Source organism: Capsicum annuum, chromosome 6 (assembly GCF_002878395.1).
Source record: "Capsicum annuum cultivar UCD-10X-F1 chromosome 6, UCD10Xv1.1, whole genome shotgun sequence".
Taxonomy (NCBI): Eukaryota; Viridiplantae; Streptophyta; class Magnoliopsida; order Solanales; family Solanaceae; genus Capsicum; species Capsicum annuum.
In genome coordinates this window covers 74502004-74513430 of record NC_061116.1, presented here as the reverse complement: position 1 = coordinate 74513430, position 11427 = coordinate 74502004, and the positions used below count along the sequence as shown (strand labels likewise).

The window sequence follows — 11427 nt, the reverse complement described above, 5'->3', positions numbered from 1 at the left end:
AAAGCACTATAATTTATTTCTCATGAGCTTGATTCATGGTTGGACTATTGGTTAGAGTCTCGGGGTATTACAAAATGGCTCTAACTCCCTCACTGGGTGTCCGATTCGGGTGAATCTTATGTCGATGGAAAGCTTATCCAATTCTCCACATGATAGAAAGTGGAATTTAGGGAAATACAACACGATATAAACAACAATCACTTTGGAAGTCATCTATATTCACTCAAAAGATGGATTTAGGCTTAAGAAACGATCGGGGTATTACACCCTTGGTATTCATTTAAAATACCTTTAACACCACCAAATAATGCTTGTTTATTAAATTCAACATTCCATACTCAATGCCAAAACTAGAGGAAATATCTATATGCCAAAACTTTGTGGAAATGCAATAAAAGTCCTAAACGATTATTATAAATGCACTACCAAAAGGACTTTCGTCTGCAAAAGTAAGGGGTTATAATGTACCTAAAGGCTAGAACATGTGAGGATACTGGGCCTGCATCTCGCTCTTAATCTGCCAAGTAGCCTTCTCTACTGGGTGGTGTCTACACTGAACCCTAACAACAAGAATATCCCTAGAGCACAACCTTGTAACATTTCTGGATAATATGAACAATGGCTACTTCACGAATTTCAATATCTCTTCCAGGTGAACTAAGTCCTACTAAAGCACGTGTGACTCATTGAAATGAAAGGTCGCAACATAGAAACATGGAAAACAGGATAAAGAACAGCAAAATGTAAAGTCAAGGCTAACCCATAATCCATATCTCCAACTATTTGAAGGATCTCAAAATGTCAAATATATATTAGTCTGAGCTTGCCTTTCCTTCTGAACCATATCATGCCTTTCATGGGTGACACTTGAATGAATACCCCATCTCCAACTAAAAAACCTCAAGGTACAAAGTCTTTGATCCGCATAATCCTTTTGGGTACTCTTAGTTGCCCTCGTTCTATCATAAGTCATCTTGACTCTATCCAACGACCCCCAAATCCAGTTAGTACAATGATACCTACCATATAATGCCTTAAATATTGTCATATTAATACTTGAATGGTAGATATTATATGAAATCTCCCCAAAAGCGAAGTGTTTCTCCCATTGAGCTCCAATATCTATAACACAATCTCGAAGCATATCCTCAAGAACATGAATAGGTTGTTGTGATTGCTTGTTAGTCTAAAGTTGAAAAATAGTTCTAACATCAACCTGAGTACACAAATTCTCCTTAAAATCTCCCAAAAAGTTGAAGTGAACATTAAGCCCCTGTATAATATAACAGATATAGCCACTTATGCAGATGAACAGTCTCATGGACATTAAACAGTCTAAACTTTCTACACTGAAGGACATCTGAATAGGAATGAAATGTGCTGATTTGATCAACTGATATACAATGACCGAAATGCCATCTAAACCAATTGAGGTATGAGGAAAACTACTAATGAAGTCTATAGTGATCTACTCCTATTTCCACTAAGGATAGGCAATCTCTGAATCAGGACACCAGGCCTCTAATACTTGACCTTTACCTACTGACAACATAGGCTACTAGCTACAAAGTCCACCACATCTCTCTTTATGCCACTCCTCTAATAATGTTACTCAAATTCTTATAAATTTTAGCTATCCAAGGGTGAACAGAGTATCTGGAGCTACGAGCCTCATGCAATGTCAACTGAATTATGTCACCAAACCTCAAAACACAAAGGTAGCCATTATATCTCACAATACCCTTAGAACCTAGGTATCCCTCCTAGACTCACAACTCAACACCTAATCACGAATGACACAAAGTCCCCTATCCTTAAACTGGTTACTTTGAATCAACTCAAATAATTAAGACCTTGCGTCAATACTAGCAAAAACACTCTTTCAATCCAAATTGTCAAGTTCCACCATCAACTTTACTAAGGATTGAAGGTCTTACACCACCGGCTTCTCAAAAATTGACATAGAAGCCAAGGTATCCATACTCACTACCTTCCGACTCAAGGAATCTACTACTATATTTGCCTTGCCCAAATGGTATATAATAGAGATTTAATAATCCTTCAACAACTCCATCCATCGACACTGCCTAGAAAGAAGCTGTCTCTAGGTCATAAGATGTTGAAGACTACAATGATCAGTGTAGATCTCACAATGCACGTCATATAAATAATGCCTCCATATATTAAGCACAAAAACTACTGACGCTAACTCCAAATCATGAGTAGGGTCATTTCCTCATTCACCTTTAACTGCCTCAATCCATAATAAATAAGTTGACCTTGCAAAATCAAGAGACAACTTAAACCAATACCAAAGGCATCATAATATATGATAAATCTTTCACCCTCCATAGGAAGAGCCAATATAAAAGATGAAGTAAGAAATACATTGATCTTATAAAAGCTCAACTCAGACTCCTCGGGCCATTAGGAAGGAACCTCCTTCCGAGTCAATTCGATCATCAGTGTTCCAATAGGAGCAAACCTCCCAAGAAATGGCCAATAGTAACCATGCAACCAATAAAGCTATGAACCTCAGATGGAGATGTATGCCCGACCTAATAAACAATGACCTCAATATTTACTGGATCCAACATAATCCTATCCTTAGATAACACATGTCATAGGTATGTCACCGACTCAAGACAGAACTCACACTTTGAGAATTTGCAAAAAACCCTATGATCTCTCAAAGTCGTAAGAATAATCCCAAAATACTACACATGCTCCTCCCTAAATACACAAGAATGTTATGGATGAACACAATCATGAAGGAATTTAAATAGGGCCTAAAAACACAGTCAATCTAATCCATGAACATGTCTGGGCATTAATCAACCTAAAAGACACAACCAGGAATCCATAAAGGCCACAGAGAACCCTAAAGGCTGACTTTGTGATGTCCTTAGCCCAAATCCTCAATTGATAGTAATCAAACATCAAGTTAATCATAGAGAATACTGTTACTCCTAAATTTTGTCAAATAAGTCATCAATATAAGGCATAGGACACATATTCTTCACCATCTATTGATTAAGATACATCTCGTCAATGCAGATCTACAAGGATCCATCCTTCTTCTTCACAAACAAGATTGGAGCACCGTAAGGTAACATACTCAGTCTAATAAATCCCTTACACAAAAGATATAGAAACTGGGAGTTCATCTCCTTATGCTAGAAAGAACCATACAATAAGGTTCCATAGAAATAGGTTGGGTTCCCATCTCAAGATCCATTGTAAACTGAATATCATGCTTAGGACGAATACCAGGCATATAAACATGAAAAACATCAAAAAAGTCATAGGGTATAGGAACAGAGTCAAGCGAGGACTCCCTAGACAAGCATCACAAATGTAAGCAAGATAAGACTTGAAACACCTCGATATAAGTCTCTTATCCCAAATATAAGAAATAATCCCCATCTGATCACGGCTAAAATATCCCTGCCATACGGTCAGGGGTATGTTAGCATAGCTAAGGTAACGGTTATGGCAAAATGATCCAAGACTGCATGATAAGGGGATAAATAGTCCATACCCAAAATAACATCAAAAACCACCATATCTAATACAATAAGATTAGCTTAAGTATCAAACTATCGATTAGTCACACCACATGATCTGTAAACTTAATCACTTCTAAGAAATTACCCATGAGAGTATATATACATAACTGCATAAATAAGGAATCCAAGATAACTCTAACCATAGTGCTTGTATCTATAATAACAACATCCGAAGACTTTGACTCCGGTCTACTGGGTACAACATATAAATAACCTTGCCGGCACTTGAATGGGAACCTAACCAATCACCTATTTTACCAACCCGAGGACCACTATGAGCAACCCAGGGACTACCCCAATGACCCTTCATACCACCTATATAAATGGAGGCGACACTACCCTAATCAAAGAAATATACTATGTTTTAGGCACTGCCGTCCCACACCAAAGACACTTGACAGCGAAATGGTTGAACACCCCACAATCATAACACACTCTAGGCGTTGTACTGTAACTAGAAGATCTGACTTACCCAAAATAACCACCTCAGCTAGAAAACCATAATGCAAACCTCTTAAAGGTTGACCACTCTCCAGCTAGGATGATCACTATAGCTAGACTAACCACCATTGATAATTTGAAGTGCATCATGAATAGGCCTACTAGATTGACCCTGATATTTATATTACTAGAGTAGAGGGTACCTATCCTAAGAACCACTGACTTTAAATGGTGGTCCACTTTAACTCCCACTGAAATTTCCCAAGTATTATGGTTATTTGTTGTAGCCCCTCAGTCTTTGGAATACATACCCTTCATAATCTGAGCATGACAAGAAACCTCGATAAAAGATCTATCGGTGGTAACCAAACTCTATATAGACATAAGAAGGATAAGTTTCAATCCCCAAAAAAAACACTAAATCCACTGATACCCATTCGGCTAGATAATTGTTGCATACTTAGCCAACTTACGAAACTGGGCCTTATACTCTAAGAAAATCTTAGAATCCTACTCCAACCTCGAGACTAATCTTTGAGATGATCTCTAAGGCAATGAGGTATATACTTCTCTAAGAAAACCTCAGAGAACTATGTCCATACCAATGGAGGAGATCCATCTGGCTTGGAATTAATATAACCTCTCTATTGTTGTCAAGCTGCCAAGTTTAACTAAAAAGCAGTGTAGTCGAAACCACGAGTCTCAAATAGGCCCAAATTATGGAGTCTATACTCAAAAGCAACAAAGAACTCATAAGCATCCAAACTGGGTGCCTTAGGAAACCTAGGTAAAGTCAATCTTAAGAATCTACCAAATATCTACTGCTCCTCAACAGACATATTAGACTAGCCAACTGCCGACTGAGCAACTATTGATGTTTGAGAGATCTCAACTCTAGGAGTCGTAGCTAGAGGTTATTCCCCTACCTCGATACTACTTTTATCTAATGACTTACCACCACCAAATGATTCACAACCAACCAATCCTAAAAGCTGAAGTAGTGCATCTCTGAGAAATAATGAAGGAATAAATCTTAATGGATCTTGGGTTATCCCGCTACTAGAAATTACCCCTATGGTGATGGTTGCAAAACTGTTGCAATACAAAGAAAAACCATTGCCATAGCTCTACTGCAATAGCTCAGTAAGCGTCCAATAGGTAGGCGCTGTGATAGGTCTATGGCAACGATTTATGCGACGGCCGTCATAGCTTGACATATGACGACGGTTATTTTTTGACTTATTGTGATGCCTATTTTCATCTATTACAACGGTTACTAACCATTGCAATAGAAGCTATTGCAACAAAATTAAACTATTGCAACATCTATTATGATGCTTTTGTTATTCTGTTGCAACGCTTTTTGAATACCTATTACAGCTATTTCATTACTTATTGGAATGTCTATTTTCATCTATTGCAATAGTTACTAACCGTTGCAATAAATTCTATTGCAATTATATTAAGCCGATGCAATAGCATCTATTGCGACACTTTTGTTATTCTATTGCAATGCTTTTTAACTCCCTATTGCAACAGTTTATTGATCTATTGCAACGATTATTGCCACATGTTATTAAATTGAAATGATTTATATAAAGTAGTCACTTGTATTAATGTAAATTTTTATTTACATACATAATAAATTATAACACAATATGTACACATCACAAATTAGAAAGTATACATGAATATAATACTATTTGCATACAAAACAACGTTTGGGGTCCAAACACTCCTTATGGACAACAAAGAACACTATTTATAAACACAATGAAGTAAACTTCCTACCTACTACTTTAACACATTATGAACAACAAATGTTGTCAACCTAAAACAACTGATGCTTCAAAGAAGCCTTACCAGACTATTACACTACAAGGTCTTTGAAGATCCACGACTTAGTCATCTTTGTAATCTTTTGCAAATGTTGCTAAACCTCCATTTTGTTCACCATTGACATTTGAAGCTCCCTTTAACTGCAGAAACACAACATTATTAGCTAAAAGGCATATTTTATTTTAGCAAAGAAGCACGGATTCAAAAATAAACATTTACACCTACAACTTTGTTAACTTGAACAATATGGAAAAACTTATTAGTGTCATTATTGACGACAAGTAATAGAAATTTTTAGGTGGCATTATGGTGCTTATATAGTAAATAAATATTCAAGAAGACAGCAAAGATGAGAAACTAACTGGCAGCCTACCTGCAATACTCAGTAGCTCAATTCTATTGGTTTCCGCCTGAAGATCAACTAACCCTGTGGAATTGAACTTTGTGTCCTTCTGAATACCATAAGAAGTTCCTGCATAATTAGGAATTGATTACTTTCATAAAGTCTTATAACCATAGCAGAAAATATAAAAAATGTTCCCTAGAGTCCTACTATGTGCATATAAGCATCAATACCTGAGGGTTTGCCATTAACAGAAACATGAACTGCATGCCCATTTGGGTGGACGTTGAGCGTGGGCTTTTGTCCACGTCGTAAAAATGATTCAGAGGGGCTAATATCAACACTACAATTAAAAAAAATGTAAAGATTATCAGTATTAGAGAAAGTTTCATCCAAGAAGTTTAGATGACATAGGCTTTTTTGAGATAGGAGAAAGGCAAAAAATGTACTTATTTAGCCATAATTAGAAATTATATATATTTCTATTGATTGATTGACCTATATATGACCCTCACCTTGTTATGTACCACAAGTAATCACTGTTATTCCTGGTGATGTTTATCTACTCCAAAAGTCCTACAGCTTCAAATGTTGAAGTGTCCCCTAAAGAAAATACATCTTCACTATAAGCCTCCCAAGAGTGGAGCTGAGAGCTAGTTGGTGTCATTTGCACTTTTGAAGTTCGAGTCCCAACCTTAGCAAGAAAAAGATGTATTAAATTACTAAGCCAAAAGGTAATGAATAGCGTACGTTAACAGTGTGCTATGTAATTGTGCAAATGTCTTACCTTTGTTGTATTGAAAAAAACATGGTTGCAGTTGGGACGAATACTGATGGACCAGGGAGGTAGATTAAAGTGCTTGTTGATAAAAACTATTCAAGAAGCAGAGTTGCTATCGTAGTTTGAGAGAAACGCTACACAGTTTCCTTTGTCAGACGAGAATGCATAGCCTTAAATAAATGACTTTTTGATTCAGCAAGACGAAATAAAAAAGCACATATGGTATTTTTTAGGTTAACAACCTTATTAACTAAGACTAACCTCCTGAGAGCTTCCTAGTGAAGTAACCTTGGGATATGAAGATATTAATGCTTCCTCACATAGTTTAATTACCCTGTGGAGCTCCTTTAGATGGCTATATTTAGGTTCTCTGATCAGACTTGATCAAATATGAGGTTAAAAAGTTATCTGATAACTAAAAGTTCAACTAAGTTGAATCAAAGAAGACTTCAGCTTAGGATTTCAAGAGACAATAAGTTGCAAGTGTGTAGAGAATATGGTCTACGGTGATTAATCTCACCATATTCATCAATCGGAGCATCATAATCATAACTTATTGTTATAAAAGGCCCTCCAGCTGTGAGCCTGAAGTTGGTTCCCCCATGGAACTGTTAAAATAAGACATGATTTGCACAAACAAGAGCATTTGTCCTACACAAGCATGTGATGAACGTTGGAATTTCTTTTTTATTATGAGGAAGCTCATTACCATGTAATAATTAACAAATGAGACACCTTTTTGTATGAAACAAGCAACTACAAATGCCAAATCTTGAACTGGCCTCAAAGGTATCGTGCCACCAAACTCAACGAACCTTAAATCAACAAGCAAGAATATGAGAACCACCTTATGAAAATGAGAATATATTTGCATTACTTAGAGCATAGGAAATGCTAAGTCTCTAAAAGAAGATGTTACCATCCACTCCAAGCTTCAGTCCACATAGTTGGCTTGTAAGGTTTGTTGGGAGAAAATTCAGCACAGTAAAAACCGTTGCATGTATTTATCTGGTTTAACCATATGCTTGAAATCTTCAGTCGATAATCTCAAGAACATTAAGCCTAAATCCAAGCTAATTAATAATGAAATTGTACTGAGAATAGCAACAGAACTCATGATAGGTTCAGAGGCATCATCCTCTTTTCACATAACCCATAGAAATCCAGTATTTAATCCAACAGCCATTTGTGCAGCCCATTGGACATATGCTTCGCCAGCCTTTCTAGGTGCTTCCCGTGCTGGTTGATATTTATTTTCAATCTAACCAAAAACAACATTAGAACACTTCCAATATAATTGTTCCATATATCATACATTCATAAGTTTCATAGGCTATACCTGAGACAGTATAATGGGACCTCCGAGAGATTCAAACAAGTTTTCACTCTTCATTAACTTAACTATTTTTTGAGTGAATTTTTGCATTGCTCCCTTAACCACAAAAAAAAATTGAAATGTCACTCATGATCAAAAAGGGAAAAGAAATACTGGGACTACCCATTTTGGCTGTCACCTAAAACAAAAGACAAGCATGTACAAAAGTTGGCATAACTGGTGTGATGTACGTATAGTAGTCGTTAATGTTCAGTTACTTTAATACGACAAAAGATAATATTTTAACTTTGGACAAACCTTGAAAGGTTCATTATCTATTCTAAATCTGATACCAGGAACATATTTCAACCATACAGGAAATCCTCTGCATCAAATGAGAGGGTACATAGAATCATTAGCTCATTCTTGAAACTAACCAAGGAAAGTGGACCGACTATAATATATGAATAATCCATGTACAATATGTGTATGATCACATATAAAGAAAGTATAATCTATGTAGATCATTAGAAAAAAGTAAAACAGTAAATCTTTCCGGTTATTTGTGTAAAGTTATTACCCAAAATTCCACGCAGCACAAACATAAGGTCCAATGCGCAAATGTGCATAAAGCCCAGCTTTTTGCACAGTATTTATAAACCTTACGAGATCATATCTCCCTTCAACATTGTACTGTCAAAAGGACACATAGCATATTATCAATCAGCAAACATAAAGAGCAAGTTGTCTTGGCAACTTGTAGAACATTTGAAACACACATTGCCAGGGGAAGGTTCATGAACATTTCAAAAAACATAAGTTTCAATGACATCCCAGTTTGCATCTTTAGCCTTGTTTATGAGATCTTCCCACATCTGTAACACCCCTAATTCATTCAATTCATCAGTATTAACATAAATACATAATCACATTGTCTCAACATGAATATAGTACTGGAAATTATTGAGACATGATCAAAAAATTTAAACTTTTAAACTAGATGATACAGTAGGCCGAGTCTCACTACCAACCATTGTCGAAAACTATGTTTCCCAACAGTGTCAAATTAGAATTTAAGGTTTTAGACGAGAAGGTCTCACATTTTATCAGAAACAAAACCAAGAATGTATTATTAAAGTAAATACATAATTACATCATCTATCCAATTATATAGTACTTGAAACTGCTGAGCATAATAAAAAATTTAAGCTTTTCAATAAAATAATACAATGGGTCAACTCTCATCACCACCCATTGTCAAAAGAGGCAAATTAGAATTTAACCTTCTGTCGAGATAGTCACCCATTTTAACTAGAAGAATATAGCCACATGTAATGAAGGGTGTCTAGTTAAACGCCTTGATGAAAGATTATACTTTCTATATAGGTCAAAAATTATTTTTCATACGTATATATCAAATCTTAAATGCCCTTGATGAAATTTCTATCTTCGCTACAGAATTTTATTTTTATCAGAAACAAAACCAAGAATGAGTTGGAAGGGAAAGTAAGAGTACCTCAGGAGTGCTTCTTGGATAATGTATGGAACCAGAAAGAAGAATTCTTCTTTGACCATTAATGACAATAGCTTTCTTATCATAGGTAACTTTTCAAATGACCAACTGAACTACCATTAATAATGTAAAAGTATAAACTTTGAGAAACTTGGAAACTATATTTGTCTCTAGTTTTTTCTTTTTGTCTATTCAATGTGTCACTGGTTTCATTCACTTGTAGTTATACACAGTGAGTCAAGAATGGCATGACACAAATCATATAGCAGGAAACAATTTACTGCAGATATATATAGCCAGACATCTACAACAACAACAACATACACCAACCTCGTGGAGATCAAAACAAATTTTCAAGGAGAATAAAAACCCAAAATCCCTAAAAATTAGGTCAAAGTTGTAGAATAACACACTTACCTTAAAAACCCTAAATTGAAGCAATTGAAGTGCAAATTTGAGAGAAATTGAATTGCAAATTCGGTCTGACTTTCCATCTCTAATTGAGAGCTGAAATTCGGCCTCACTTTCCAACACTAAAAGAAATTAAAGTGCAAAATTAGCCCTAACTGCAAATCGAAGTGCAAATTCGGTATGAAATTAATGTACAAATTAAAATATGGTTTATCTTTAACTCACTAAATTTCAGTTCTACAATCGGTCTGAAGCTCACTACGCCACAGCTCACTACAGTTGGTCCAATTCAAGGGTACAAATCGCAGAAATGTTCGTCCGAATATCTATGACCAACCAAATAACACTGTAAATTGAAGCTACGTGGTAATTATTTGTTCTTATGTGACCAATCAAACACTGTAATTCTTTAACGCTAACCAAACGACACCTAAATATTTGCGGGAATGATAATGAACATCAGAAATTCCTTGGAAGAACACTCCACGGCGTCTCCACGGCACCACCGGCAGACCTTAGTGGTGATCATCGATCTCCATGGCGTCTCCACAAGCTGTAGCAAAATTAGCAGCGCAGTAGGTTTCAGCAATTATAGCAGTGTAGTGTAGTAGGTTTAAGTAACTCTAGAGATTTTAAAATGACAAATTAAAATATTTTTTTTGGCGGACTCACTAAAATTTATCTTGAAAATGGAGGGAATACAATAAGCATCGCTATAGCTTATTTTATTTATCTATTGCAATGCTTGTTATCAAAAGCTACGCTTATAGTGTTAAATTATAGCTAATAAAATAATTGTTTTTGGCAATGTTTGAAACCATTGCACTAGATCACCTATTGCAACACTTTATTAACCATCGCCAAAAAATTTGTTGCCATAGGGGTAATTTCCAGTAGTTTCCCTTGGCCCGCCACTAACTTAGATAGTTAAATATCTAATAAGAGAGGGGAATAGGGTCTAATGAAAGCTCTCAATCCTAATCTCTGATTGGGGATACATCTCTCATCTACATCCAACCTTTAGGTCATCAATATAGCCATCTTCAATATGTGAAATAAAATAAATCTTAATACCAACATAGACTCTTAGAAATAAATGAGTGAAGAAAGTGAAGATCTCCTAAGAATATTCTATAGCCTCCCAAAGATTAAAAACATAGATGTCATCATTACGTTCCACGGGACTGTACTAGAGACTTCCTTTTGTACCAATAA

General features: G+C 35.8%; 1 pseudogene; it reads right to left on the bottom strand.

Moving 5' to 3' along the window:
• Positions 1–5671: 5671 nt before the first annotated feature.
• LOC107873326 lies at positions 5672–10903 on the bottom strand (annotated as a pseudogene).
• Between the last annotated feature and the right edge of the window lie 524 nt (positions 10904–11427).